Genomic DNA, 16,692 nt, shown 5'->3' with positions numbered 1-16,692 from the left:
TTGCCATGAACAAAGGATCCTGACAGGCTGCAGCCCATAGAGTTGCAGAGAGTCAGGCACAGCTGAAGCAACTGAGCACACAGAGGGTCAACATCAGTTTGTGTTTGAATTATAAAACATCTGTCTTATCAGTGCAGTTCAATTTTTAAAAGAACTAATAAGTTGAGCAGTGTTGTTTTTTTTTTAAACCTCAGAGCTACTTAAAAATTTCTGTTTATATGGCCTATTGCTGAGTATTGTTTTTGTCCTTCCAGCATTTGAAGGAATATCTTCTTTATGAAAATGTTGAAATCAAAACCTAGAGTTGTCTTTAAAGATAAAAACATGGGTATAAAACTGAGATGACTTTAACTTAAAACACCTCACCATTCTTAATAATTTTCTAGTTTATTAAATAAAAACATAGTTTTTTTTTGAATTAAGCATTGTATTAAGTTTTTAAACTAATTTTTTCTTTATTTCTATGTTGCTAAAAGGAATATGTATTTGAAAACAAGTTACACTTTTATTTTAAGATTGTTATCTTTAAAACTGAGTGGTGACAGAAAAATTTAGAGACTGAAAGGAAGACATGAGTTGCATATGAATTTTAGTTTATGTTGATAACTAGTATAAAAGATTGGTAGAGTTGAAAGTATAAGACAAATGTTTAAATATAAGATGATTCAAATACAGGGTTCTCATCCATTTTCCAATGAAAAGATCACAACACTTAAGTTTTTAATTTCTACAGTGCATGTTGTCTTAGACATATAGATGAAAATCAGGTGTCTGTTGATCCATGTTAATTCAACTACTTGTTAATTTAAATATATACATCTTTAAACTTCATGTTGCTGCTGCTGCTGCTCCTAAGTCACTTCAGTTGTGTCCGACTCTGTGCAACCCCGTAGATGGCAGCCCACCAGGCTCCTCCGTCCTTGGGATTTTCCAGGCAAGAGTACTGGAGTGGGGTGCCATTGCCTTCTCCAAAACTTCATGTTAAGTAATATTAATTTAGAAAATACTCCTTTTCTCACAGTTATTTTGTGAAAGAATTTTAAGTACCTAACATGCATATTTTAGAAATTTGACTTTGTTAACACTAGTGTCATTTCTTAAATCAGTTAATAGTTTTCTAGAGCCTGCTGTCTAAATTATTTAAGATAAAGCATAGTTTGAATTTGCATTCTTATTACTGATAATGTGCTGCTTAACAGATCACCATAGTGGTTTAAAACGACAGTTTTATTATGCTTGTCGATCTGTGGCTCAGATATTCCGAAACGATACACGTGAGATGTCTTGTTTTTGTTCTGCAATATCTTGGTTCTTGGCTAGGAAGATTTGGAAACTCAGTAGGGAGAATCTGGAAGTGTGTTGTGTATCACATTTATCCTTTCATCTGTTGATGGACATTTAATTTGCTTCTATGTCTTAGCTGTTGTAAATAATGCTGCTATGAACATTGGTGTGCATGTATCTTTTCAAATTTGTTTCCTCTTTCCTGGATATGTGTCCAGGAATGGAATTGCTGGATCATATAGTAACTTTTTAGTTTTTTAAGAAAACTTCAGATTGTTTTCTGTGGTGACTCTCAGTTTACATTCCCACTAACAGTGTAGGAGGCTTCCTTTTCCTCTACACTCTCTCCAGCATTTATTATTTGTGAACTTGTTGACGATGGCCATTCTGACCAGTGTGAGGTCATTGTAGTTTTGATTTGCATTTTTCTAGTAATTAGCTATGCAGAGCATCTTTTCATGTGCCTGTTGGCCATCTGTATGTCTTTAGAGAAATGTCTATTTAGGTCTTATGCCCATTTTTTGGAGTGAATTGTTTTTTTGATACTGAGTTGTATGATGTGTTTGCTTATTTTGGAAATTAAGCCTTTGCCAGTCACATTGTTAGCAAATATTTTCTTCCATTCTGTAGGTAGGTTGTCTTTTTTTTTTTTTTTTTTTTAATGGTTTTCCTTTGCTGTGCAAAAGCTTTTTAAGTTTGGTTAGGTTCCATTTATTCTTGCTTTTACTTCTTTTACCTTGAGAGACTGATCTAAGAAAATTTTATGTCTGAGAATGGTTTGCTTATGTTCTCCTCTAGGAATTTAACGTTTCATGTGTTATCTTTAAGTTTTTAAGTCATTTTGCATCCATTTTGATGTCTGGTGTTAGGGAGTGGTCTAACTTTAGTGATTTATAGGACACTGTCCAACTTGCCGAACACCACTTATAGAAAGACTGTCTTTTCTCCATTGTATATTGCCCCTTTGTTGAGGATTAATTGACTGTAGGAATGTGGTCGTATTTTTGGCCTCTCTGTTTTGTTCTGTTGATCCATATATCTGTTTTTGTGCCAAAACCTTCATGTTTTGATTGCTGTAGGTTTGCAGTATTGTCTGAAGTCTGGGATGTTGTTCCTCTACCTTTGTTCTTCTTCCTCTGAACTGCTTTGGCAATTGTCGGTCTTTGTGATTCTGTGTAAATTTTAGGATCATTTTTTCTTTTAGGATCATTTGTGGAAAATGTCATAGATAGTTTGATAGGGATTGCATTAAATCAGTAGATTGTGGTGTATAGTGTGGCCATTTTAGCAATATTAATTCTTCAAATCTGATGTCAATATTTTATAGTTTTCAGCATATGTCATTTACCTGCGTGGTTAGGTTTATTCCTTTTTTTTTTGGTTTAAACAATTTTAAATGAGATTATTTTTAAACTTTCTGTTTGTGACTTCATTGTTAGTATAAAGAAATGCAACAGATTTCTATATATTGAACTGTGTCCTATTATCTTGCTGAATTCATTTATTCTAATTGTTTTGTGTGGAGTCTTTAGGGTTTTTTGTATGAATATTGTATCATCTGCATACAGTGACAGTTTTACTTCTTCCCTTCCAATTTGGATATGTCTTCTTGTTCTTGTCTTTGCTGTGGCTAAGATTTCCAGTACTGTGTTGAAGAGAAGTGATGAGGGTGGACATGCTTGTACTGTTGGAGAATTTAGCAGGCAGGCTTTTAGGCTTTCACTGTGGGGTGTTACATTGACTGTGGGTTTGTCATAAATAGCTTTTATTATGTTGAAATACGTTCCCTTTGTACTTGTTTTGGTAAGTTTTTAATGAATGGGTGTTGAATTTTATCGTTTAGAGTTTCTGTTGCCTTATTGGTTTTCAGTTTGGACAGTCTGTCCATTGATATCAGTGGGGTTTTGAAATCCCCTACTGTTGTTATGTTCCCCTCGGTTTCTTTTTTATGTCTGTTAGTACACTGTTTTATGTGTTTAGGTGCTCTGTATTAATGATCCTTTTGTTATTATATAGTGTCCTTCTTTGTCTGCCTTTACGATGTTTGTTTTAAAATCTTTTTTTTTTAATGTTGCTATCACTTTGTTGTCATTTCCATTTACATGAAATGCAGTTTCCATTCCCTCACTTTCAGTCTGTTCATGTCTTTTGCCCTAAAGTGGGTCTCTTATAGGCAATATGATTGTACATTCTTGTTATCCAATCAGCTATCATGTGTCTTGTGATTGCAGCTTTTACTCCATTGACATTTATAATTGTTATTGATAAATATGTATTTATTGCCATTTTTCTTTGCCTGTCTTTATAGTTTTTAACCACATTTTCATTATTGATCAGTATATTGTTTGGTTTTGCTTATTTATGAATTTTGTATAATTTTTGAATCATTCTATATGTTACCACTTTGTTTTTTCATTATACTTGGTATTTGTCTGTATTCAATGTTTAGCTCTCAGTCATTCATCACTGATGTGTAATTCATTATTAACGCCCACCCTAATAAATTTCTGTTTATTCATTTTTAATTGTGGTAAAAATCGCTTCTCGGCCTTTTGGCTAAGATCAAGTGTAGTATCTGTTCTTATCAGTTTAATTGTGGTAAAAAACACATAATGCAGAATTTACCATCTTAATCATTTTTAAGTGTACAGTTTCGTAATATTAAGTACATTCACATTTTTGTGCAACAAATCTCTGAAACTGTTTTGTCTTGCAAAACTGAAATTTCTATACCCATTGAACAAAAATACCCTCCCGTCTTAAGGTTTTTACGTGTTGTAACATGTATTAGGGTTTTCTTCTTTTTTTTTTTTGGTTTTCTTCTTTTTTAAGAATGAGTAATACTCTGTTGTATGGCTAATACCACATTTTGTTTATCTGTTTTATTGATGGGCATTTGGGTTGCTTCTGCCTCTTGGTCTATGTGAGTAATGCTGCAAATACCACCTTTTGATATGCTTGTTGGCCATTTGTGTTCTGGCAGAAATGTGTTTTTCAAGTCCTATGATCCTTTTTGATTTTTTATTCTTACAGTTGATTTATGAGTTCTTTATGTGTTCTGGGTATTATTCCTTATCAGATGTATGATTTGCAAATACTTGATTCCATTCCATGTGATGCCCTTTTACTCTGTTGATAGTTTCTTTGGATGTGCAGAAGTTTTAAAAATTGTTTGTCCCATTTGTTTATTTTTGCTTTTGCTGCCTGTGCTTTTGGTGTCATATACAAAAATGTATTGCCTCTTCCAATGTAATGAAAGTTTTTCCCTGTGTTTTCTTTTAGGAGTTTTATACTTTTAGGTCTTCTGTTTAAAATATATCACAATTTCAAAATCTGCTTTACTGTTTATAGACTTCTTGATATTTCTAGTTTTTCCATTGCCAGTCTTTCCTCTATGAACATCCTTGTATGTCTTTTGATTCATTTAAGAAAGTATCATGTGTGGAATTCATGTAAAATCTATTATGGTGAGTCTCTGTCAAAAAACAAACTTAGAATCTTTTGGTTTAGGATAGGAATTGACTAACTGTTTCTCTAAAAGACCAGATAGTTAATATTTTAGCTATTTTGCCATCTCTGTTGCAGCATATTCAACTCTGTCTTTTCGGCATGAAAGCAACCATAGACAATACATGAAGAGATTAGTGTTTGTTTCCAGTGAAACTTTATTGGCACTGAATTTTGAATTTAACATTATTTTCATGTGTCTTTTTTGTTTTTTAACTGTTTAAAAATGTGAAAATCATTCTTAGCTCATGGGTTATGTAGATAGGACACAGGTGGCTTTTGGATTTAGCATTCAGACATAATTTACATACCCCTGCTCTAGAGTGCATATGGAAGGTGATTGCTCAGGCATTGGATGTGTACATTCTCAACTTACTAGAACTGCAAAATTTACTGTTTTCATTTGTTTATATTTCTACCATTGTTTAGAGTTTTGGTCACTATGCATCTGGGCAACACTTATTACTAGACTTAAATATTTTGTAATTATAGTAGAAGGAAATGGCAGCCCACTCCAGTGTTCTTGCCTGGAGAATCCCAGGGACGGGGGAGCCTGGTGGGCTGCCGTCTGTGGGGTCGCACAGAGTCGGACATGACTGAAGTGACTTAGCATAGCATAGCATAGCATAGCAGGTATAACATGGAATTCATTTTTAAAATATTTATATTTAACTGATTAATAATTTAGTTGAATATTTTTTCATGTTTTTGGCTCTTTCTGGTTCCTCTACTGCAAAATCTGTTGCCCATTTGCTGTTGCACTGCTGACCTTTTCTTAACTGCATTGTAGGAGTTCTCTAAGTATCCTAAAGAAGAAACATGTCAGTTATAAATATTAAAAATGTATTTTCCTAACTCATGACTTGACCTAATAAGTCTTTGCATAAGCTGAAATTAATTTTAATATATTTGAATGATAATAAATATTAGAGTCTTTTATGATTTGATTTTTAAAAAATTTTATTTAGATAAACCTTTTCTAGGCTGACATCAGAAGGATATTTCATGTTGTTTCCTAAAATGTTCATTGGTTTTACCTTTAACACATAGCTCTTTGAATTCTTATAGAGTTAACTGTTACAACTGTTTTATGGTTTGGGTTAGGGAATTAATTTATTTCTTGCCATAATACTAACAAATTATCTCATTACCAATCATCAAATACTGTTTTCTTCACACAGTTACTTGAAAAGCTATTCTGTAGTGTATACCTATGGGCTTTCCCCCACATTGTCCAGTGGAATTTTTGTTTATTTCTGTGCCATGTTCTTTTAATTAATTTAGCTTTGCAATAAGTCTTGTTTGATAACCTGATAGTTCACATATCCTTGAAAATTTTTCTTCAGGAATGTATCACCTATTCTTGTTACTGTTCATTTTAGAAATACTTTACCAAGTAGCTAACAAAACAAAATTGTAAGAGCAGAATTTTGATGGACTGTTTTTTGAGTCTGTCGATCAACAGACAATTGGCATGTTTATGATATTGACTGACTGTGAACTTTGTGTGTCTTTTTATTTATTTAATTCTTTATTGCCTTTCAATAAAATTTTATAATCTATAAAGATTATCTTGTAAGCTTTTTATTTTATATTTTAGCATTTAAATCTTACTTAATTTGATATTTATTTTTGTATGCAGGATAAGATTGGGGTACAGTTTTTTCAGATGAGTAATTACTTGTGGTAACATATATTAAATAACTTATCTTTTCATCTAAATAGTTGATATTCATCAGTGAACTCAATTGGCACTACTGAGATGTATTTAAGTCATATATATGTGGGAATCTTTTTCTGAATTTCTTTTACATTCTTTTAACATTTACATAGTAATATTTATCATAAACATATATTTATTGCTATATTATCTTCAGTGATTTCATTAATAGTATGTATTATTATAAAAATATGTTAATACTGTATACTTTTTGGATTTGAGGTATTGGCTTTGCTCTGCTCTGTCAAGCCAGTGTCTTAGTTTTAATCTGTTAAAGCTTTTCTTTAGGCTCTTCACCCACTAAATTTTAATATGATTTATTGAATATCTGAAAATAGTCTTTTGGAATTCTGATTGAAAATACATACATTTATATGTTATTTTTTTGGAAAATCAGTATTTTACTATATTTTTCTGTTCAGAAACAAACTAGATTTTAATACAGATTTTGATTTATGCCATTTACTTAATTTTTAGAGTTGCTTTCAAGTAACTGTATTGTGTTTTTCTTCTATCATTTATTCTTAAATATCTTATTTTTGTTAAGTGTAATAGTTCTCATATTTTATCACTTAGGGATAATTATTGTTGGTTTCAGTCACATTTGCTAAGGCTTTATTACATTAAAAACTCCCCATTTTACAAGGAATGGCTGAAGAATATTTATATATTACTGAACTCAATTTGCTAATATTTCATTAAGGATTTTTTCTGACAGACTTTGTGTACAGCTAGAGTTATATCTTCATTAAATGTTTTATAGAATTCATAGGAAAACCACCTTGGCTTACAGATTTCTTGGTATGAGGTTTTTTGTTTTTGTTTTTAAAGGCATACATTTCCCATTTATTTTAAAATTTTGAGCATAATTGTTTTCCAAAATATTTTTGATGTCTGTTGTAGAACTTCTCGCCATGAAACCTAAGTTCCTGACCCTGAAATGCTACTCTTTTCTGTGAGAATGAATGTGCCTCCAAGGGACCTGGCGCATCATGCACTTTTCACAAGGATGTGCAAGAACTAATAAATCAGTCCTTATGAGATTGAATATGCATTTGGTATGCACTTTAATTTTCCTAGGTATATAGAATACTCTTTCAACTTTGTCCTTTAATACTAAAGGAAAGAAGAAAACCTATGCATGAGTACTAAAAAATCTGATCTCCAGAAATCAAAACAGTATCAAATAACAGTTGTCCTTCAGAACCAAATATGTGACTGTTAGTTAGTGATTTTTTTTTCTTTCTCATTCTTTCTTTTGAAAGTGAAAGTCACTCAGTTGTGTCTGACCTTTGCGACCTCATGGACTGTAGCCCACCAGGCTCCCCTGTCCGTCGAATTTTCCAGGCAAGAATACTGGAGTGGGTTGCCATTTCCTACTCTGTGCTGTGAGGTTTTAAGTTATGAATTCAAAATTTTCAATAAATACAGGATTATTTATATATTTACTCGTGTCAGGTTTGTTATGTTTTCAAGTAGTTTGTTCATTTCACTTAACTGGTCTTTTCCTTTTAGGTTATAATTATTTTAAAAGTGGGAAGGAGGGACTTCCCTGGCAGTCCAGTGATTAAAACTCTGCCTTTCAATGCAGGCAGTGCAGGTTCAATCGCTGCTCAGGGTGCTAGGATCCCACATGCCTAGGGGCCCAAAAACCAAAGTATTAACCACATAAAAAATATTGTATAACAAATTCAAAAAGACATAAAAAAGCTGGTTCGCATCAATAAACTCTTTCTAAAAAGTAAGGGAAAGGATGGATACTTTGCTGACAAAGGTCTGTCTAGTCAAAATCTATGGTTTTTCCAGTAGTCGTGTATGGATGTGAGAGTTGGACTATAAAGAAAGCTGAGTGCTGAAGAATTGATACTTTTGAACTGTAGTGTTGGAAGAGATTGTTGAGAGTCCATTGGACTGTAAGGAAATCAAATGAGTCAGTCCTAAAGGAAATCTGTCCTAAATATTCATTGGAAGGACTGATGTAGAAGTTGAAGCTCCACTACTTTGGCCACCTGATGTGAAGAACTGACTGACTGAAAAAGACCCTGATGCTGGGAAAGATTGAAGGCGGGAAGAGAAGGGGACAACAGAGGATGAGATGGTTGGATGGCATCCCGAACTCGAGTTTGAGCAGGCTCCTGGAGTTGGTGATGGACAGGGAAGCCTGGCATGCTGCACTCATGGGGTCGCAAAGAGTTGGACACGATTGAACAACTGAACTGAAGGATGGATAGTGGCAACTGTTTATGGTTTTAATTTACATTTCCCTGCGGACTAATGATTTCAAACATTTTTTCAGTGTGTGTATTAGCCTTTCTTAAAATGTTTCCTTTGTAAAGTGTCCCAAGTCTTTGCCCATTTTTTGAATTGTTGGTTTGTTTTTTCTATTATATTATTATAAGGGTTTTTTACATATTCTGGATATGAATCTTTTATTTTATAGATGATTAGATAGAAATAGTTTCATTGAGTTAGACAAAGCTGTGGTCCGTGTGATTAGATTGACTAGTTTTCTGTGATTATGGTTTCAGTGTGTCTGCCCTCTGATGTCCTCTTGCAACACCTACCGTCTTATTTGGGTTTCTTTTACCTTGGACGTGGGGTATCTCTTCACGGCTGCTCCAGCAAAGTGCAGCCGCTGCTGCTTACCTTGGATGAGGGGTATCTCCTCACCACTACCCCTCCTGACCTTGAACGTGGAGTAGCTCCTCTAGGCCCTCCTGCACCCGCGCAGCCACCGCTCCTTGGACGTGCCCTGCCCTAACTAAGCCATGCCCTGTGGGGCGACCCAACGGGCAGGTCATGGTGGAGAGGTCTGACAGAATGTGGTCCACTGGAGAAGGGAATGGCAAACCACTTCAGTATTCTTGCCTTGAGAACCCCATGAACAGTATGAAAAGGCAAAATGATAGGATACTGAAAGAGGAACTCCCCAGGTTGGTAGGTGCCCAATATGCTACTGGAGATCAGTGGAGAAATAACTCCAGAAAGAATGAAGGGATGGAGCCAAAGCAAAAACAATACCCAGTTGTGGATGTGACTGGTGATAGAAACAAGGTCCGATGCTGTAAAGAGCAATATTGCATAGGAACCTGGAATGTTAGGTCCATGAATCAAGGCAAATTGGAAGTGCGCAAACAGGAGATGGCAAGAGTGAACGTTGACATTCTAGGAATCAGCCAACTAAAATGGACTGGAATGGGTGAATTTAACTCAGATGACCATTATATCTACTACTGCGGGCAGGAATCCCTCAGAAGAAATGGAGTAGCCATCATGGTCAACAAAAGAGTCCGAAATGCAGTACTTGGATGCAGTCTCAAAAACGACAGAATGATGATCTCTGTTCGTTTCCAAGGCAAACCATTCAATATCACAGTAAGCCAAGTCTATGCCCCAGCCAGTAACACTGAAGAAGCTGAAGTTGAACGGTTCTATGAAGACCTACAAGACCTTTTAGAACTAACACCCAAAAAAGATGTCCTTTTCATTATAGGGGACTGGAATGCAAAAGTAGGAAGTCAAGAAACACCTGGAGTAACAGGCAACTTGGGCCTTGGAGTACAGAATGAAGCAGGGCAAAGGCTGATAGAGTTTTGCCAAGAGAACACACTGGTCATAGCAAACACCCTCTTCCAATAACACAAGAGAAGACTCTACACATGGACATCCCCAGATGGTCAACACCGAAATCAGATTGATTATATTCTTTGCGGCCAAAGATGGAGAAGCTCTATACAGTCAGCAAAAACAGGGGGCTGACTGTGTCTCAGATCATGAACTCCTTATTGCCAAATTCAGACTTACATTGAAGAAAGTAGGGAAAACCACTAGACCATTCAGGTATGACCTAAATCAAATCCCTTATGATTATATGGTGGAAGTGAGAAATAGATTTAAGGGCCTAGATCTGATAGATAGAGTGCCTGATGAACTATGGACAGAGGTTCATGACATTGTATAGGAGACAAGGATCAAGATCATCCCCATGGTAAAGAAATGCAAAAAAGCAAAATGGCTATCTGGGGAGGCCTTACAAATAGCTGTGAAAAGAAGAGAAGTGAAAAGCAAAGAAGAAAAGGAAAGATATAAGCATCTGAATGCAGAGTTCCGAAGAATAGCAAGAAGAGATAAGAAGCCTTCCTCAGGGATCAATACAAAGAAATAGAAGAAAACAACAGAATGGGAAAGACTAGAGATCTCTTCAAGAAAATCAGAGATACTAAAGGAACATTTCATGCAAAGATGGGCTCAATAAAGGACAGAAATGGTATGGACCTAACAGAAGCAGAAGAGATTAAGAAGAGGTGGCAAAAATACACAGAAGAACTGTACAAAAAAGATCTTCACAGCCTAGATAATCATGATGGTGTGATCACTCACCTAGAGGCAGATATCCTGGAATGTGAAGTCAAGCGGGCCTTAGAAAGCATCACTACGAACAAAGCTAGTGGAGGTGACGGAATTCCAGTTGAGCTATTTCAAATCGTGAAAGATGATGCTGTGAAAGTGCTGCACTCAATATGCCAGCAAATGTGGAAAACTCAGCAGCGGCCACAGGACTGGAAAAGGTCAGTTTTCATTCCAATCCCAAAGAAAGGCAATGCCAAAGAATGCTCAAACTACTGCACAATTGCACTCATCTCACAAGCTAGTAAAGTAATGCTCAAAATTCTCCAGGCCAGGCTTCAGCAATACGCGAACCGTGAACTTCCAGATGTTCAAGGTGGTTTTAGAAAAGGCAGAGGAACCAGAGGTCAAATTGCCAGCATCCGTTGGATCATGGAAAAAGCAAGAGAGTTCCAGAAAAACATCTATTTCTGCTTTATTAACTATGCCAAAGCCTTTGACTGTGTGGATCACAATAAACTGTAGAAAACTCTTCAAGAGATGGGAATATCAGACCCCCTGACATGCCTCTTGAGAAACATATATGCAGGTCAGGAAGCAACAGTTAGAACTGGACATGGAACAACAGACTGGTTCCAAATAGGAAAAGGAGTACGTCAAGGCTGTATATTGTCACCCTGCTTATTTAACTTCTATGCAGAGTACATCATGAGAAACGCTGGGCTGGAAGAAGCACAAGCTGGAATCAAGATTGCTGGGAGAAATATCAATAACCTCAGATATGCAGATGACACCACCCTTATGGCAGAAAGTGAAGAGGAACTAAAAAGCCTCTTAATGAAAGTGAACGAGGAGAGTGAAAAAGTTGGCTTAAAGCTCAACATTCAGAAAACGAAGATCATGGCATCTTCATGGTCCGATCACTTCATGGGAAATAGATGGGGAAACAGTGGAAACAGTGTCAGACTTTATTTGGGGGGCTCCAAAATCACTGCAGATGGTGATTGCAGCCATGAAATTAAAAGACGGTTACTCCTTGGAAGAAAAGTTATGACCAACCTAGATAGCATATTCAAAAGCAGAGACATTACTTTGCCAACAAAGGTCCGTCTAGTCAAGGCTATTGTTTTTCCAGTGGTCATGTATGGATGTGAAACTTGGACTGTGAAGAAAGCTGAGCGCCGAAGAATTGATGCTTTTGAACTGTGGTGTTGGAGAAGACTCTTGAGAGGCCCTTGGACTGCAAGGAGATCCAACCAGTCCATTCTAAAGGAGATGAGCCCTGGGTGTTCTTTGGAAGGAGTGATGCTAAAGCTGAAACTCCAGTACTTTGGCTAGCTCATGCGAAGAGTTGACTCATTGGAAAAGACTCTGATGCTGGGAGGAATTGGGGGCAGGAGGAGAAGGGGATGACAGAGGATGAGGTGGCTGGATGGCATCACCGATTCGATGGACGTGAATTTGAGTGAACTCCGGGAGATGGTAATGGACAAGGAGGCCTGGTGTGCTGTGATTCATGGGGTCACAAAGAGTCAGACACGACTGAGCGACTGAACTGAGATAGGAATAGATGTGGATATATCTGTCTCCATCTATTCAGGTATTCTGTGGCTGATGTTTTCATTATTTTTGGTGTCTTTTGAAAAGCACAAGTTTTAATTTTGATTAAATTCCATGAAATTCGATTTTTTGTTGTTTAGCCACTCAGTTGTGTTCGACTTTCTGACCCCATGGACTTCAGCTCGCCAGGCTTCTCTCTCCTTCACCATCTCCCGGAGCTTGCTCAAACTCATGTCCATTGAGTTGGTGATACCATCCAGCCATCTTGCCCCCTGTAAGACCCTTCTCCTCCTGCTTTCAGTCTTTCCCAGCATCAGGGTCTTTTCCAATGAGTCTGCTCATTGCATAAGGTGGCTAAAGTATTGGCGCTTTAGCATCAGTCCTTTCAATGACTATTCAGGGTTGATTTCCTTTAGGATGGACTGGTTTGATCTCCTTGCTGTCTAAGGGACTCTTTTCCAACATCACAGTTTGAAAAGTATCAATTCTTCAGCACTCAGCTTTCTTTATGGTCCAGCTCATACATCTATACATGATTACTGGAAAAATTATAGCTTTGACTGTATGGACCTTTGTTGGCAAAGTAATGTCTCTGCTTTTTAATATGCTGTCTAGGTTGGTCATAGCTTTTCTTCCAAAGAACAAGTGTTTTTTCATTTCATGGCTGCAGTCACCATCTGCAGTGATTTTGGAGCCCAAGAAAATAATCTTTTTTCTGATTGATTTATTTTGATACTTTTTTGAAGATTAAATGTTCTGTATGTTTGGTTTTATTTTGGGCTCATACTGTTCCAAGGATCTATATGTCGTTCCTTATGTCAGTACCACATTGTATTAATTACTTTTAAGTTTTATATGAGATCACATAGTCTAAGCCATTTTTTTCAAAAGTTGTTTTTTGTATTCCAGATCTTTTGCATTTTCTTGCAGTTTCTTAGAAACACCTTGTTATTTTTCTATAAAAAAGCTTCCTGGGATTTTGATTGGGATTCTCATTTATAGATGAGTTTGGGGAGAATTGACATCTAAAAGAGTTTTCCTGTTCATGAATGTTTTGTATCTTTTAAAAAATTTATGTAGATCATCTTTCCTTTTAGCAGGGTTTTGTAATTTATAAGTATGAGTCTTATGCATATTTTGTTATCCCTGTACATTTAAAATTTCTTGTGCTATTGTAAATGAAATTTAAAAAATTATATTTGCTGATGTATAATTTACATATAAGATGTACTATATCATGAAATCATTTTCAACTTTTTACTTCAAAATAATTACAGACTTATAAAACAAGTTAGTGTAAGCCATTCATCTCTTCTTAAAATTTGCTTTGTGTATTTAACTCCTTTGTATTTACACAGACATTTTATAATCAACATGTAAAGGTATATAGATAAACCATTGGCTATTTGATTAGAGTTGCATTAAATTTGTGGATTAATTTGGAGGAGAATTGACATCTTAAATATATCCATGAGCATTGCATATTTCTGAGTTTATTTAGTTCTTCTTTAAATCTGTAAATAATAAATTATTAAATTTCTAAATAACCTTTTATAGTTTTAGTCTATAGATTTTGCATATATTTAAGAAATTAGCATTCCTGTTCTTCTTTTGGTCTTTTAAATATTTTGCTTCAGTTTTGTGTGTATTTGGATAAATTAAGGGACAGTTTTCCCCCATACTAGCCAAATTTTCTCTTCCAAGTCAGTTAATAACAGTCCATTCTTTCCTTACTAATTTGAAATTTAATATTCCTATTTTTTATTCTATTATAATGATTAAAAAAATTTTTTTTCATTTTCCAGTTGATGTTTATTATCTTTGTAGATGCCTTTTCTCTGGTTGAGGACCTTCTCTTCTCTGTATTTGCGAGAAGATTTTTTTCATGAATGACTATTTTGTCAAATGGTTTCTTTTCATATGCTGAAATGATCATGTGTTTTTCTTTATTGTGTTCATGTAGTGAATTGATTTTTGAATCTTAAAACCCACCTTGCATTTGTGATATAAATCGTACTTTGTCATGATCTATTCTTTGTTTTATATCTTTTAAAATCCAATTTGCTAATATTTTAAGTATTCTGATTTTTTAGCACCTATATTTATGAAGGATATTGGTATGTAGTTTTTTTTTTTTGGTCACATCTTTCTCTGGCTTTGGTTCCAGGATGATAATGGCCTCATAATACTAGTTAGAAAGTGTTCCTTTCTCTTATATTTGCTGAAAGAATCCATGTAAGGTGGGTATTACTTCTTCCTTAAGTATTTAATTTGCTAGTGATGTCATCTAGTCTTGATGTTGTTCATATTTTCTATTTCTTCTGTGTAATTTATACTTTTCAAGGCATTTTCTCATAAGTCAGCACAGTCTGGTAGAACTTTCTCTGACTATTGAAATATCTACGTTGTACTACACCATTAAAGTATAGTAGCAACTGTCTGTGGCAGTAGAGTACTTGAAATGTGATTAAGTGCAGAACTGAAGTTCTAATTTTATTTAAGCGTGTAACTGGTGACTTACTGTACTGAATAGTATAGATCTTAAGTTGTTAATTTCATTTCCATAGAATTATTAATAATTCTTAAATGATTGTCATATACTGTGAATAATAGTTTTAGTTTATGTTCATAGTTTTAAAATTTTTTTCTACATAATTGTTTATAGGGAATTCCCTGGTGGTCCAATGGTTATTAGGACTCTGAGCTTCCACTACAGGGAACCTGGATTTGATCCCTGCTTGGGGAGCTAATGTCCTGCAAGCTGTGTACTGTGGTAAAAAACACAGACACACACACAATTGGGAGATATAAGGTTGTTTTTAATATTAACTTATTTTTACTCTAATGAAACCTTTATTGCTGTCTCTTTTACTCCTGAGGATTGGTAATTTGTGTCTTCTCTTTCTATCCTTTCCTCCTCTATGTATTTTTTATTAAAATATTTTAAGTGTAAAAATACACATAAATTAAAATTCACCATTTTTATCATTTTTAAATGTTCAGTTCAGTACTGTTAATTACATTTAGATTGCTGTGCAGCCAATCTATTAACTTTTCATCTTGCAAGACTGAAAGTCTGTGTCTATTACACTCCCTATGTATCCTTTCAGCGGTGTTATCTACCTCTTTACTGTCTGTCTCTATGAATTTTACTCTTCTGGGTACCTCATAGAAGTGGAATTATACAGTATTTGTCTTTATGGGACTGGTTTATTTCATTTAAAATGATGTCCTCAAGGTTCATCTGTGTTGAAGCAGATGTCAGAATTTCCTTCCTTTTTAAGACTGAGTAATATTCCACCATGGGCTTCCCTGGTGGCTCAGCTGTAAAGAATCTCCTGCCAACGCAAGAGACATGATTTTGACCCTTGGGCTTCAAAGATCCCCTGGAGAAAGAAGTGGCAACCCACTCTGGTATTCTTGACTGGGAAATTCCATGAACAGAGGAGCCTGGCAGGCTACAGTACATGGTGTTGCAGAAGAGTCAGACAGAACTTAGAGACTGAAAGCAACAACAGCGACAGTATTTCATCATATGGATATACCACATTTTATCAGTTCAGTCATCAGTGGACAGATACTTGAATTACTTCCATCTTTAAGCCATTGTAAGTAATGCTGACTTCCCTGGTGGCTCAGACATTAAAGCATCTGTCTACAATGTGGGAGACCTGGGTTCAATCCCTGGGTCAGGAAGTTCCCAGGAGAAGGAAATGGCAACCCAGTCCAGTACTCTTGCCTAGAAAATCCCATGGACGGAGGAGCCTAGTGTCCATGGGGTTGCAAAGAGTCGGACACGACTGAGCGACTTCACTTTCACTTTCTTTCTTTAAGCCATTGTAAATAATGCTGCAGTGAACATGGTGTACTGATATAAATATCTCTTACAGACCATGCTTTTTATTCTTTTGAGATGATGTGGTAATTCCATTTTCAACTCTTGAGAAACTGCCGTACTGTTTTATGTAGCAGCTGTACCACTTTGCATTCACACCAACAGTGTGCAAGGGTTCCAGTTTCTCCACATCTTCACCTCTGTGGTTATTTTTGCTTTTTTGATAGTAGTTAGCCTACTGAATGTGAGTTGATACCTGATTTCAGTTTTGATTACGTTTCCCAAATAGTGATGTTGAACATCTTTTTCATATATTTGTTTGCCTTTATTATTTCTCTCTGTTTATGGTTAGTTTGTCTAGAAGCTTATCATTTTTGTTCTTTTTGAAGATCTTGCTTTTGGTTTTTCTTTACTGTTTATTGTCTGTTAAATAGATTTT

The 16,692-nt window shown here is 35.4% G+C and overlaps 1 protein-coding gene and 1 pseudogene across 7 annotated transcripts in view; both read left to right on the top strand.

The window, feature by feature from the left end:
- ZMYM4 (zinc finger MYM-type containing 4) overlaps positions 1 to 16,692 on the top strand; it is a 164,758-nt gene that overhangs the window by 50,789 nt on the left and 97,277 nt on the right. The window lies entirely within an intron of this gene.
- On the top strand, positions 3,821 to 3,938 carry LOC139182426 (U2 spliceosomal RNA; annotated as a pseudogene).

The sequence above is a fragment of the Bos indicus genome, chromosome 3, assembly GCF_029378745.1.
Source record: "Bos indicus isolate NIAB-ARS_2022 breed Sahiwal x Tharparkar chromosome 3, NIAB-ARS_B.indTharparkar_mat_pri_1.0, whole genome shotgun sequence".
In the NCBI taxonomy this organism is placed as follows: Eukaryota; Metazoa; Chordata; class Mammalia; order Artiodactyla; family Bovidae; genus Bos; species Bos indicus.
This window is presented reverse-complemented; position numbering and strand designations above follow the sequence as displayed.